The following is a 15667-nucleotide window of genomic DNA, read 5'->3' as shown; positions in this document are numbered from 1 at the left end:
CCACAGCAGCGGCACCATTTTGCATTGCCACCAGTGGTGCACAGATTCCAACCTCTCCACATCCGTGTCAACACTTACTATTTTCTGTTTGTTTTTTAGTTTGTTTGTTTTTATCCTCACCCGAGGACATTTTTCCATTTTTTGTTCAGATAGAATGGGAGGGAGAAAGAGAGAGAAAAACATCAATGTGAAAGGGACACATTGAGTGGTTGCCACCCACACGACCAACTAGGGCCGGGGACAAACTGCAACCGAGGTACATACCCTTAGCGGGAACTGAACCCGGGTCTCTCTGGACCGCAGGCCGATGCTCTAACCGCTGAGCCAAACTGGCCAGGGCTTCTGTTTGTTTTATAGCCATCGTCCTAATGGGTGTGAGGTAACATCAACTATTTAGCTTTTTAAACATGAAATTCTCCCCTCCAGGCTGTGGGGGCTCCAGTCACGCGGGGCGGATGACTGCTGGGTGGGCGGTGAGCGGCTGCAGCAGTTGCTCATGGTCGTGATGAGTTTGCCCCTCAGTCCCAAACCTCTCCTCGTGGATTAACAGGGAGGCCAGCAGTGGTGAAACTTAAGTGGGGAATGGAGTGCACAGGCTACTGGTGTCTGCAGACGGCTGTATGAATGTGCAGCTTGCAAATGCAGAAGAGTACATAGATGGATGGAGCCTTGTCTGGGCACCTGGGTGACGTTTTAATAAGGAGTAACAATGTCCTTTATATCAGGGGTGTTGAAGAAGAGGAAGAAGATGGAGAAATGAGAGAATATCATATTTTGTGGGAAATTTTTAAAAATATATTTCCAGCCCTGGCCGGTTTGGCTCAGCGGTTAGAGCGTCCACCTGCGGTCCGGAGAGACCCGGGTTCGGTTCCCGCTAAGGGCACGTACTTCGGTTGCAGTTTGTCCCCGGCCCTGGTTGGTAGTGCGGGTGGCAGCCACTCGATGTGTCCCTTTCACATCGATGTTTCCCTCTCTCTCTGTACCTCTCTCTCCCTCCCACTCTGTACAAAAAATGGAAAAATATCCTCGGATGAGGATTATATATATATATATATATATATATATATATATCCAGACAATAAAAATTTGTTTTTTCAAAGAACGAAAGAAATTCTCCCCTCCAATGATCTTAGTCTCTGCCTTTACCCCAGAGTTTGTATTTCCCAAATCTGTCATCCCTACCTAATTTCTTTTTGTTTGTTTGTTTTTTGTTTTTTATCCTCACCCGAGGACATTTTTCCATTTTTTGTTCAGGTAGAGTGGGAGGGAGAGAGAGGAACAGAGAGAGAGAGAGAGAAACATCGATGTGAAGGGACACATAGAGTGGCTGCCACCCACACGACCAACCAGGGCCGGGGGACAAACTGCAACCGAGGTACGTGCCCTTAGCGGGAACTGAACCCGGGTCTCTCAGGACCACAGGCCGACGCTCTAACCGCTGAACCAAATCGGCCAGGCCCTACCTAATTTCAATGTCAGGCATTCCATCCTCCCAGCACCTCTCTCTAGCTACTTGGTAATTTCTGCATTATACTGATTCTAGAATATGTTGATCCCAGTGGAATATCTAATCCATTAATCTTTCTGCCTTTTCATGTTTAAGGACAGGTCCTTAAATTCAGAGGGACTAGCCCCTTTGTGAATATGGAGAGATGAATTTAAAGAGATAAACAGTCTATGCTCACTTGGGTTTCCACTTGCCCATTTCTTTTGCTTTAACATTTTTAATAGCTTGAGTTGATGTAGGGGAACAAAAAATAACTACTTAGCTTAAAGTCACTAAAATATATCAAATCAATTTCTCTTTACTCATGTAAAATAAGTGGTTTGTCTCATCATGTTTACATTAATTAATGTTAAGACAGATTAAAATAGACAAATAAATATCAAGTGTACAAAGCTTCAGGCATTGTTTTCACTTTAAATATTTTCTGAAAACATGTGGTTGGACCATATATACATAATGGTGTGTGTGTGTGTCTGTGTGTTTGAGAAGAATTCAGATTCTTGTCTTCCTAAGACAAATCTGAATCAGTCCTAATAACATATCCCCTTGACTCAATGCCCTCTCTCTGCTCCATCCCTGAGTACCCCCTGTGGTCAGTCACTGCACCCTCTCCCTGCTTAAATGTCAGCCTCTTTCCCTCTCTCATGTCCTAATACTCCCTGGGCAAAAGCACAGCCCTGGTGATAATTCCAACTGGCGGCATACTAGACGCCCGCACCTCTCCAGCCAAGTGAGACTAGCATCACGGTTGCCTTGTTCACTTTCTTTTTATTTATTTATTTTTTGTTTTTTATCCTCACCTGAGGAAATTTTTCCATTTTTTGTTCAGATAGAGTGGGAGGGAAAGAGAGGAAGAGAGAGAGAGAGAGAGAGAAACATCGACATGAAAGGGACACATCGAGTGGCTGCCTCCCGCACGACCCAACCAGGGCTGGGGACAAACTGCAACCGAGGTACATGCCCTTAGCGGGAACCGAACCCGGGTCTCTCTGGACCGCAGGCCGAAGCTCTAACCACTGAGCCAAACCAGCCAGGGCGCCTTGTTCACTTTCATTGCATGACCACAAGCCTCAAGTAGAGCCTTAATGTCATTGGCAATCATACAACACTTAGCCAGGTGAATTTCTCTCCCAATTTTCCAGCCAGTTATTTCACATCTTCTCCTCTTTCCTGAAACTGCCAACACCTCCCTTCTTCTGGAATTCACTGTGGATACTGGCATGATCAGCAGAGAAACTCCGCGGACCATCCCCTCCTCACAGTCATCTATCCATCTTTAAGTCCGCACAGTGGCTTCCTACCTGCTGTTGCGGATGGATCATCTACGGCCCTATCAAAGCTCAGCTCTCTGCCTGTGCACGTGATCCCAGCCCCTCTCACTTCTCAGGGATGCTGCTCAGCCATTCGCCCTCCTTCTGCTACATCATCGTTTTTCCCGTCTACTGGGTCACTCCCATTAGAATACAAATAAGATGTTTCTTCTTAACCATAACATCTACTGCCCATATCTTTGTGCCATTTTGCAGCAAAATATCTTTAAAAGAATGGTCTATACTTGCTATCTCCGATTCCTTTTTCCCATTTTTTTGAAGTAACATTTTTTTTTCAATTACAGTTTATATTCAGTATTATTTTGTATTAGTTTCAGGTTCCTTTTTTTTTTTATCCTCACCCAAGGACATTTTTCCATTTTTTATTCAGATAGAGTGGGAGGGAGAGAGAGAGAAACATCAACGTGAAAGGGACACATCGAGTGGCCACCACCCGCAAGACCCAACAAGGGCCAGGGACAAACTGCAGCCAAGATACTTGCCCTTAGCAGGAACCAAACCCGGGTCTCTGTGGACCGCAGGCTGATGCTCTAACCGCTGAGCCAAACCGGCCAGGGCCAGGTTCCTATTTTTTAAAAATATTTTTTCTTTATTGATTTTTAGAGAGAGAGGAAGGGAGAGAGATAGAAACATCGATGAGAGAGAACATCTATTGGCTGCCTCCTGCATGCCCCCCACTGGGAATTGGGCCTACAACCTGGGCATGTGCCCTGACCAGGAATAGAACCAGTGACCTCTTGGTGCATGGGTCAACGCTCCACCACTGAGCTACACCTGCCGGGCTTTTTTTAAAAATCTTCACCCAAGGATATTTTTCCATTTATCATCAGATAGAGTAGGAGGGAGGGAGAGAGGAAAACATTGATGTGAAAGAGAGAGATCGACTGGTTGCCTCCCACACGACCCAACCAGGGCTGGGGATGAACCCCGACCAAGGTACGTGCCCTTGACTGGAATTGAACCCACGACTCACTGGTCCGCCGGCCGACTTTCTAACCGCTGAACCAAGCCGGCCAGGGCCTATTCTTTTTTAAATTCACTTCAGTCTCACTTTGACTCAATCTCTTCACCAAAACTTTTCCCATTAAGGTCACCATGAGCTCCATGTGGCTAAAAACAAGAGCCACTTCTCAGTCGTCCACTTTTTTGAGCTATCGACAGCATTTGATACAATTAACCACCACCTCTTCCCTAACAGACTCTACGTGGCCACCAGGAAACTACATCCTCTTGGTTTCCGCTAATCTCCCTGGTGACTCCTTCTCTACCCCTTTTAATGACTCCCTCTCTTCTTCCCAGCCTCTGAATGTTGGAGACCATAGGTTCAGTCCTTGATCTTTTATCTGCCTATACTCAGCCTGTCTGGGATTTCATTCACTGCCATGGTTTTAAAAGATCACACAATTACCCAGCAGGTATGGCTCAGTGATTGAGTGTCAACTCATGCACTAAGAGGTCATCAGTTCGGTTCCTGGTCAGGGCACATGCCCAGGTTGTGGGCCAAATCCCCAGTGGGGCGCATGCAGGAGGCGGCCAATCGATGTTTCTGTCTCTCTCTCCCTCTCCCTTCCTCTCTCTCTAAAATCAATAAAGAAAAAAAAAATTTTAATTTAAAAAAATAATAAATGAAAGACCATACAATTGCTCATGATTCCCAAACCTCACTCCTGAACCCCAGACTCATATAGCCAATGGCCAGCTCACCGTCTCCACTTTGATAATAGTTATGCCAAATTTAACCTGCCCCAAGTAAACACCTGCCCCATGTCAGGTCTTCTCCATCTCAGTCAGTAGCAACTCGACCATTCTAGTTGCTCAGATGAAAAACTTTAAGCCTTTCACACCCACAACAATCCATCAGAAAAAACCTATCGACCTTACCTTCAGCGTCCAGAGGTGACTGTTTCTCACCACGTCCACCACTACTACCCTAGTTTAAGTCACTGTCGTCTGGCCCCCTAAATCCTGGCCTCCCTGCTTCCATCTTGTCCCCTTGAGTGGTCTTGTCTCAACACAACCAATAGTGATCCTTTTATTTTTTGTTTATTTTTTATCCTCACCCAGTTTTGCATTTATCTTGAGATAGAGCAGAAGGGAGAGAGGGAGGAAGAGAGAGAGAGAGAAACATTGATGTGAGAGAGACACATCGAGTGGTTGCCACCCACACAACCCCAATTGAGGTTGGGTACAAACTGCAATCAAGGTACGTGCCCTTAGCGGGAACTGAACCTGGCTCTCTCTGGACCGTAGGCCAACACTCTGACCGCTGAGCCAAACAGTGATCCTTTTAAAAAAATATATATGTTTTTATTGATTTTAGAGGGAGGAAGAAAAACATTGATATGAGATAGAAACACTGATCAGTTGCTTTCTGCAGAAACCCCAACCAGGAATTGAACTAGAGACCCTCCAGTGCAAAGGGCAACGCTCAATCAACTGAGCCACACCAGTCAGGGCCAAATGGCGATCCTTTTATTTATTTTTTTCAAATGGTGATCCTTTTTTGTTGTTAATGTTCTGTTTTTCTTTTTATTGATTTTGAGAGAGAAAGGAAGGGAGAGGAAGAGAGAGATAGAAACATCGATGAGAGAGAACATCAATTGGCTGCTTCCTGCACGCCCCCCACTGGGGACCGGGCCCACAACCTGGGCATGTGCCCTGACCGGGAATTGAACCAGCGACTTCTTGGTGCACGGATCAACACTCAACCACTGAGCCACACTGGCCGGGGAAATGGTGATCCTTTTAAAGTATAGGTTATAGCATGTCACTCGTCATTTCAAAACCTAATAATGACTATCAGTCAAGATTACCTAGGTTATGTCACGGTGACAGATAACTCCATTCCAGTGACTTCAAATGGCCATCATTTCCTTTCCTTGCACCACGCCCATCTCGGGCAGGAAGGGGACACTGTCAGCACCAGCACTGCTCAGGACACCATCTCGAGTGTGTCTGCTCCCCTTGACAGAGGGGTCAAAAGCTCTAGAAGATCATCACTAGTCTTTAAATATTCCTAAAGTGAATCCTCAAAACTCAATGGCCAGAACTGGTCCCATGGCCTGACACATCCCTAAGAAAACCAAACGTGCAATCCTGCCCTGTGCTCAGAGGGCAGAGCCAGAGAATGTGGTGAGCTGCACGCAGGCATCACCACCCCAGGCTCCCAGGGGTGCTCACGACAGAAGCCAAGTCCTCACGAAGGCCTGTGGGGCTCCACAGAGCAGCCCCCACCCCCACCTCCCTGGCCGGCCTGCTATCTCCCAGGTGCCATCACCTGCCGCTCTGCAATTCACCTCGCGTGTGTGCAGGAGTCTTTCCCTCACTTCCTACATTAACCACTTCCTTTAAAATTGCCATCTAGCCCGGCTGGTGTGGCTCATTGGTTGAGTGTCGTCGATCGGTGGACTGAGAGGCCCCAGTTCTATTCCCGGTCAGGGCACATGTCTGGGTGGTGGGCTCGATCCCCAGTGGGGGGGCGTGCAGGAGGCAGCTGGTGGATGTCTCTCTCATTGAAGTTTCTATCTTTCCCTTCCTCTCTCTCTAATAAACAAATAAAAATAATTTTAGAAAAAGTAGCCACGGGATCCTAGGATATCACAGAAATCCACTGCCTCTTCTCCATGTGTTTTAAGACAAAGCCCTGGCACTTCGTTTGCAAAGACTGTTTCACCAGTAGAGACAAGCGAAGCAACATTAGAGGAGCATTAGAGAAGCGACAAGTGCCCTTTACCCATAAACAAAGGGTCCGTGTGTTTTGCAGAGGATCTCATGTTCTCAAAGCTGAATTTAATAGGATTAAGATCCAGTTTAAGAAGCAGCTCTTTGAAATGCACCCCGTTTGGTGTGGAGACAATTTTTACCTGCCTTCAATCCCCATGAAAAGGCTTTGGTATCAGTGCTTCTAATCACCCTGGATGGACAATATCTTCAGCTTATATCACGTTTTAAAAAACTACTATTTGATCCTTTGAAAATAAACGTAAACAAGTACAAATCCATAAATGGTATCCACAAAAGGAAACAAGCAATGATACAGCAATCATCTCATTTAGTCAGGCCTGGTTAGATCCATAGAATGGTGTAAACGTAAATTCCATTAACGCCAGGGTGAAAAAAATGCAGTCACAGGAGCCAGGTATTTCAAATCTATTACAATATGCTTTAGAACCTTACGCTATTTCATCAGGGCAGAACCCTTGACATCACCTAGTCAGACTCTGGTCTCAGAATCTTAAATATTGTTGGCGGCTGTTTGGGGTTGCATTGTGCCCCTCAAAAAAAGATACGTTGACCCTGGCCGGTTTGGCTCAGTGGTTAGAGCGTCGGCCTGCGGTCCGGAGAGACCCGGGTTCGGTTCCCGCTAAGGGCATGTACCTCGGTTGCAGTTTGTCCCCGGCCCTGGTTGGTCGTGCGGGTGGCAGCCACTCGATGTGTCCCTTTCACATCGATGTTTCCCTCTCTCTCTCTTCCTCTCTCTCCCTCCTACTCTATCTGTACAAAAAATGGAAAAATGTCCTCGGATGAGGATTAAAAAAAAAAAAAAAAAAAAGATACGTTGAAGTCCTAACTCCTGCTCCTCAGACTGTGACGGTGTTTGGAAACACGTAGGTTGCAGAGGGTTTTACTTAAGGTGCTCTCTCTCTGCTGTGTATGGACTTGGAGGTCAAGCTATTTCTCTCTTTTCTGCCCACAAGACAAGTTTGTCTGCTCGGCTCTCCTCTGAGGTGTGCATGGGACCTCCCTCGACCTGGAACCTTTCACTCCATTGTCTCATGACAAAGCAGATGTGCATGAAACAGCCAGTTCATTGACAAGTCATATGAGGAATGACCTCCCCCGTGGGAGCCGTGGAATAGAACAATTCAGAACAGGAGGGGCAGGGAGGGTACCAGGAGGCAGAGAACCCAGTTGTCTTTTCCTTCTCTCCGTGTGGACCATGGTGGACCACATGTTCATGTAAATACAAACCCTGTAACAATGACGTTTAAAACTTTGAGTATTTTAATACTTGAACATTTATTGTATGGATTTTCATGGACTAGACTCAGCTCTTGGTAACTAAAGTAAGAATGTTTTCATTTAGAAACAGTGATATATAGAAAATCTGGTCTTTTTTCCTGCAGCTATCTGAAGTTCAATTTCATGATCACCCACTACTTCCGTTGTTTGCCTTTGCATGTTCATGTTCTTGAATCAGCTGCACTTCCCCAAACACATTATTTTTGGAGGATTCTGAGCAGCGAAAATTAGCACATTGATTTCTCATCTAAACACCAAAAATATGCAACATCAAAAACAATTTAAGAAACTCCAATTGAACAAATGTTTGAAATAACTCATTGCTTATTTTGGTATATTTTGCAGCACAACAAATGACGTCATGGCCATTCCTGGAAAAGGAAATTTATCTTCCAAGAAGAGTGTTGGTTCACCTCCGACTTCACCACTGCTGACACCATTTGGTTTTCCCTGAGTGGGATTTGATTGCACAGCCTGCTCCTCACCCACCCCTGCTTGTGTGTTCCGTTTATACCTTACAGCAACAAAAAGTAGTTTGTTCTTGGTTTTTATCTGGTAAAATATCAGTTTAATTAAATTACTTTGGTCTGAGTCCAAAACAGTCTCTTCACGATGTCATGGAATGTATAGGTTTCCTGATGGACACCAAGACATTAAGATGTACGTGATGATCATTACGCACCGTGTACTGTGCTCACCTCCGTTCCACAGCTCATCATTTAACAGTGCTCATCTAAAAGGTTAAAGCCTTGATAGGATCCCCTGGCTCATTCTCAACTTGGCTAACTTACAAATAATTTCATGAATATCTTTGTCACCATTAGCCTACAAAGACCTGATCGGGACATGACTCTAGATTATTAATGCATCACTGCTTTAACCAGATACCCTTCAGCATTTCCCTATTCCAAATAATTACCACCTTGTCAAATAAATGCAATGTACATTCATAATGTGGCAAACTGATTCTTAAAAGTCACTTTCCCTTCATTATAAATCTCCAAAATCAGCAGTCTAAGTTGTATCTCCTTGTCATTAATGCACAGTAATAAGAGCCTTCATATAAAAAAGGAACGAATGCTGAAGAAATGGAAAAAAATACTGAAAGATATATTTTATAATAAAACATTTTGTTTCCAATGAACCCAAATCAAAAGCACAAAAATTCTAAAGGGATCATATAAATGCAATACATCACTGCAAAGAATAAAATGCATTTACTGTCTGCCCAGCCGGTGTTACTCATTGGTTGAGTATCAACCCACGCACCAAGAGATTGCCAGTTCGATTCCCGGTCAGGGCACATGCCCAGGTTTGGGCCCGATCCCCAGTGGGGGGTGTGCAGGAGGCAGCCAACTGATGTTCTTTCTCATCGATGTTTGTATCTCTCCCTCTCCCTTCCTCTCTCTAATCAATAAAGAAAAAAAAGTTTTAAATACGTTTACTGTCTGTACTGTTCCCTACACTGAGAAAATGTACTAAAGGGTACATTGTCCAAATCTTTGACATTCTGACTGATTGCCCCTTTGTCAACCTGTCCCTTCTAAAAGAATACAAGTTGCCCTGGCCGGTTTGGCTCAGTGGTTAGAGCGTCGGCCTGCGGTCTGGAGAGACCCGGGTTCGGTTCCCGCTAAGGGCACGTGCCTCGGTTGCAGTTTGTCCCCGGCCCTGGTCGGTCGTGCGGGTGGCAGCCACTCGATGTGTCCCTTTCACATTGATGTTTCTCTCTCTCTCTGTTCCTCTCTCTCCCTCCCGCTCTACCTGAACAAAAAACAAAAAACAAAAAAAAATAAATAAAATAAAAGAACACAAGTTGAGCCCTGGCGGGTTTGGCTCAGCAGTTAGAACGTCGGCCTGCGGTCCGGAGAGACCCGGGTTCGGTTCCCGCTAAGGGCACGTACTTCGGTTGCAGTTTGTCCCCGGCCCTGGTTGGTCATGCGGGTGGCAGCCACTCGATGTGTCCCTTTCACGTCGCTGTCTCTCTCTCTCTCCCTCCCACTCTATCTGTACAAAAATTGGAAAAATGTCCTCGGGTGAGGATAAAAAAACAAAAACAAAAACAAAAAAAAAACAAGTTGATTTTTGATGCTCATTAAAAAGAACAAAGGGATTCCTTCATTCATATCCTAACTCAAAATTCAAACCTTTTCATTTATGTATTCGCAAAGGCTAGAACATCAGAGCGATCTATAATAATAAGAGCTGGTCCACCACGCATATTTATTCCCTCCCAAGACGCTTGCCTGGGTGCACAGCATCACTTCGGACCTAGCGAGTGCCTTGGAAGCCCCCACCCGAGCTCTGCATTTCCCTGAGGGACACTCCTTGCAGGCTGGTGAGCAGGCCCTGCCGCATTTCTGAGAACAGACTTGAACAGGCATCTTGAATTGCTTCAGTCCAGCCCTGTGATTTTGTCAGTGAACGAACACATGGCCGAATAATTCACCCATAATTATTAAGCTGGAGATGGGAGCAGGAGGGGTCCTTCCAGATAAAGGAGATAATAGATAACTGTTATGCCTGTCTGGGGTCTGGGAGGGGAATCAATGTAGAATCTTCTTTCTTGCCAAACCCAAAATAAAATTTCAATCATTTAAAGATTAAATGTAACAAATAAAAATATTTAAGCCTGGGGAAGTTTAGGGTGACTGCTTACCTTTCCAGTCGTCCAACCTCCTGATGTTGGACTGCCCCAGGGCCAGACCTCAGCTTCCTTGTGTTCTCTCTCTACACTCACAGCTTGGGTGCCACATCTGTGCTCACAACTTAATTTTATTATTATTAATTTTTTATCCTCACCAGAGGACATTTTTGCATTTATCTTCAGATAGAGAGGGAGGAAGAGAGAGAAATGCCAATGTGAGAGAGACACATCAGCTGGCTGCCACCCACAGGACCCCAACCAGGGCCGGGGACAAACTGCAACTGAGGTACGTGCCCTTAGCAGGAACCAAACGCGGGACTCTGGTCCACGGGCCGACGCTCTAACTGCTGAGCCAAACCGGCCAGGGCTGTGCTCACAACTTTAAATAAAACCGACCTTGACAACTCCCAGGGTGTGTCTCTAGCCGAGACCCCTTCCCAGAACTCCAGACTCACGGATCTACATGCCGACGTGGGAGTCTGACGGGCACCTTAAACTTAGCAGGGCCCAAACCCAACGTCTGCCTTCTCTTCCTCCAGCCTGGTCCTTCCCTGGGTTTCCGTCTCGGTGGACAGCAGGTCATCGTTCCAGACAGAAACCTCGGAGTCAGCCCTGATCTTCCTGCTCCACACCCCACACCCCACCTGCTCGGCCGTGGGCTCGTGTATGGCCGACATGGGGTTTCGGCAAGAGCTGCATCCTGGGTTCAAGTGCTGCCTGGCGACCTGCCCCCCCATGTCCCCGCAGGTTCCCGAGTGACTGCTCTCCAAACCTCCTGTGCAGCAACCCTGAGGAGCCCCTCCCAGCTCTGCCTGTGAACAGGATTTAGGGTGTGGCGCGAGATTTAGGAATATGGAGGCTGTCACGGCTGTTTTGCAGGTATCAGGACAAAAGACACCCGGGCGGGTAGGGTCATACTTTTCTTGGGCTCACATACTTGAGGTCAGTGGTTTATTTCTGTTCTGAGTCTCTGCACTCGGAGTCACTTGAATCAGGCTGGCATGCCTACTAGTTCTGTGTTCGTGGGTGGGTTCAGCTGAGTAAATGGCTTTCTTAGGACGGCCCCAGCCCACGCAGAGTCACCTGGAACAGAGCTCCGGCCATCAGAGAAGGGTCTGTTGGAGCCTGTTTTTCCAGCCTGTTGTTTCTATTTCTGCTCTAGGGTTCGGCTTCCCACAGGGTGATGGCAGTGGTGGCCCAGGGCGTCCGACACCACAGGCTCCCTGGCCTCTGCAGGCTGGCCTGCCGGTGAAGACAAGGCCCAACATTTCAGAGGAAGGAAAAGCTAGGACAGGACGGCCAAGAGGAGAGGCCAAGGAACTGCTCACTCCCCCAGCGCACCTCGGGCCGTCCTTCCCCAGACCAGGTGTCCAGGGCCCAGCCTTTCGTGGATTTGCTGATTGCCCCTAAATGGAGCCGGGTACAAACAGAACAGGGCAGAACCGGACTTCGAGGCCAGAAGCCCGCCCCAGGGCTGCCCTGGGCCTGGTGCTGTCCCGAGGGGCGATGGAGCTCCCGTGGGAATTCTCTAGCTGAGGTCTGACCAGAGACCCTCCAGAGAGCGATGCTGCAAAGCCCGGGCTCCGTCAGGGCAGGTGCGCGTGGACTTGCGCTGCCTGGGCCGGCTCACTGCCGGGAAGTGCCACCCAGCCCCAGCCCGCTTGCTTTTCTGACAGTGCCAAGCACAGCTGTGCTGGAGGGAGGCCCCGCTCAGCATCTGCCGCCCGGCTTCGTGTCCCAGTGAGGCCGAGGCAGGCCAGATGAGGTCCACTGCTTGAGACCCCAGAGTTTGGTTCCAGGGACAGCACAGTGAAGGTGGATGGGACGCCCTTCTGCCCGTTTCCTTCTCAGGCTCTTTGTCCCTTAAAAGACTGAACAAAAATCCTCAACACACAAGAGATTTGAGGAAGGTGCTCCCTAAAAGGTTCGGAAACCACAGCGAGCCAGGGAAGGGCTCACTTTGACCCTGTCTCCATGGCACTGTGGCGACCAGTCTCTCTGAACCTCGCCACAGCATCTGCACTGACGAGGGAGTGAGGTGTTGACAAGGATTTGCTGTCCAGGAATTCCCCTTTACCCAGTGACAACTCCATTCGCCTCACCAGCTTTGCCCAGAGCTCCGGGCTGGCTTTGCCCTGGCTCTGAGCCTCCGTGAGCCGTAGGGTAGTCAGCTGGGGAGAGCAAGCCTGTGCCAGCCAGCTGGTGCTGGAGAGAAGGGCAGGGAGGCCGGCCAGCCTGGCAGAGCCTGCAGGCAGGGCCCAGCAGGCAGAGCAAGGCCAGAGGGCCAAGGGCTCAGGACAGCTCCCACAGTGCCCCCTGGTGGCTGAGGAAAGCCCTAGGCCCCTAACCTCCATTCCAGCCCAGGATGAGCAGGAACTAGCTCACCTACTGGCTCACCTACTGCCCAGTTAAGGAGTATGGAGGAGGAGCCCACAGCAGGGCCAGGACTAACCGGACTGGGTGCCTCCTTACTTTGTGTGCCCTACAGGCCTCTCTTGCACCACCCTAGCTCTGGTCCTGACTTTCACCCCCAATGGAGGATGGAGGGGCCCTTGCTGTCAGATCGAGGTTAGGGGGTAGGTGAAAGTAGGGGTACCTGAAGCAGCACCAGCAGAAGGCTGGAGGAGGCCTTGGGGTCCTTTCTAGCCTGTGGCCCCAGGCATCACACATCGGGAGCCCTGGTTCCACAGATTTCATGCTGACTTGGGAGTTTTTCCAGTTCAGCCAGGTGTAAGCTCAGTGAAGGCAGCAGTTTGACAGGCCCTTACTGCACCCAAAGGGCTCTTTTCTTTTTTAATCCTCACCTGAGGATATTTTTCCATTGATTTTTTTTTTCAGATAGAGTGGGAGGGAGGATGGGAGAGAGACAGAGAGACAGAAAGAGAGAGAAACATCGACATGAGAGACACAAATCAACTGGTTGCCTCCCACACGACCTGGCCCAGGGCCGGGGACCCAACCACAACCGAGGTACATGTCCTTGACTGGGAACTGAATCCTCAACTCTTTGTTCCATGGGCTGACGCTCTACCGCTGAGCCACACAGGCCAGGGCTGAAGGGCTCTTGTCTTCAGGATTACAAGCAGCGCAGTCCAGGGGCGGTGGGGTGCTTGGGTGGCCACCAACGGTTTGTTTGTTTTTGTATCCTCACCCGAGGACACTTTTTGACATTTTGTTCAGATAAGAGTGGGAGGAAGAGAGACAGAAACATCAATGTGAAAGGGACACATCGAGTGGTTGCCACCCACACGACCCAACCAGGGCCGGGAATAAACCGCAACCAAGGCAAGTGCCCTTAGCGGGAACCGAACCCGGGTCTCCCCGGACTGCAGGCCGATGTTCTAACAGCTGAGCCAAACCGGGCAGGGTTCCAACAGTTTTTAAGGCGACCTGTTGAAAGGTGTTATAACAGACGAAAATGACATATTTTCACCTGGCTGGTGTGGCTCAGTGGATTGAGTGTCGTCCCATGGACTGAGAGGTCCCGGTCAGGGCACTTGCCCGTGTTGCGGGCTTGATCCCCAGTGAGGGGCGTGGAGGAGGCAGATGATCGATGTTTCTATCTCTCTCCCTCTAAACAATCAATAAAAACATATTAAAAAAAAGAAAAGAAAATGACATCTTTTCAATAAATCGTCCTAGGACAACGCTATCCACCACAACCGCGTACGCAAAAATGAACCCAAATGGCTCATAGACCTAAATGTAAGAGCCAAACTATTGAACTCTTAAAAAGAAACATGGGTATAATCTTCAAGACTTTGGATTAAGACAGTGGTTTCTTTTTTATTTCTTTTTTATATATTTTTTCTTTTTTTTTTTTTTTTTTAGTCCTCACCCGAGGACATTTTTTTTGATATTTTGTTCAGATAGAGTGGGAGGGAGAGAGAGAGAGAAACATCGACGTGAAAGGGACACATCGAGTGGTTGCCACCCACACGACCCAACCAGGGCCGGGGACAAACTGCAACCGAGGTATATGCCCTTAGCGGGAACTGAACCCGGGTCTCTCCAGACCGCAGGCCGACGCTCTAACCGCTGAGCCAAACTGGCCAGGGCTATATATTTTTTCTTTATTGATTTGAGAGAGAGAGAGAAAAGGAGAGGTAGAAAAAGATAGAAACATCGATGAGAGAGAACATTGATAGGCCGCCTCCTACATGCTCCCTACTGGGAATTGGGCCCACAACCTGGGCATGTGCCCTGACCAGGAATCCATGACTTCTTGGTGCATGGGTCGACCCTCAACCACTGAGCCACACCAGCCGGGCTAGATAATGGTTTCTTTTTTAACCCTCACCCAAGGACATTTTTCCATATTTTGTTCAGATAGAGTGGGAGGGGGAGAGAGAGAGAGAGAGAGAAACATCGATGTGAAAGGGACACATTGGCTGCCACCCGCACAACCAACCAGGGCCGGGGACAAACTGCAACTGAGGTACATGCCCTTAGCGGGAACCCACAGGCCGACGCTCTAACCGCTGAGCCAAACCGGCCAGGGCGACAATGGTTTCTTAAAAACATGACAAAAGCATAAGCAACAGAAGAAAAAAAATAGATGAATTGGGCTTCATCAAAATTAGAAACATATTTCTGTTAATCCTCACCCAAGGATATTTTTCCATTGACTTTTAGAGAGCGGAAGGGAGGGAGAGAGGGACGGAGAGAGAGGGCAAGAGAAAGAGAGAATGAGAAAGAAACATCGATGTGAAAGAGACACATCAATTGGTTGCCTCCCATACAACCCCAATGGGGGTTGGGGATTGAACCTGCAACCCAGGTACATGCCCTTGGCCAGAAATCAAACCCATGACCCTTTGTTCTGCAGGCTGATGCACTAACCGCTGAGTCAAACTGGCCAGGGCAGAAGATTTTGTGCATCAAAAGACACTATCAACAAAGTGAAAAAACAAATGACGGAATTGGAGAAAATATTTGCAATCACATATCTGATAGTACCTAGAAAACAGAAAGAACTCTATTAATTCAACAATAAGACAAACCACCCAATTTAGAAAATGGCCAAATGAGCCCTGGCCGGTTTGGCTCAGCGGTTAGTGTCGGCCTGCGGACCGGGGAGTCCCGGGTTCGATTACTGCTAAGGGCATGTACCTCGGTTGCAGTTCGTCCCCGGTCCCAGTTGAGGTCATGTGGGCAGCAACC

General features: G+C 48.0%; 1 pseudogene; it reads left to right on the top strand.

Annotated features, from left to right (window-relative positions):
* The first annotated feature begins 505 nt into the window (after positions 1-505).
* LOC118626839 lies at positions 506-11263 on the top strand (annotated as a pseudogene).
* Positions 11264-15667: the final 4404 nt, after the last annotated feature.

The sequence above is a fragment of the Molossus molossus genome, unplaced genomic scaffold (assembly GCF_014108415.1).
Source record: "Molossus molossus isolate mMolMol1 unplaced genomic scaffold, mMolMol1.p scaffold_m16_p_12, whole genome shotgun sequence".
Classification (NCBI taxonomy): Eukaryota; Metazoa; Chordata; class Mammalia; order Chiroptera; family Molossidae; genus Molossus; species Molossus molossus.
The sequence above is the reverse complement of the archived record's forward strand: the minus strand, read 5'-3'. Positions and strand labels throughout refer to the sequence as shown.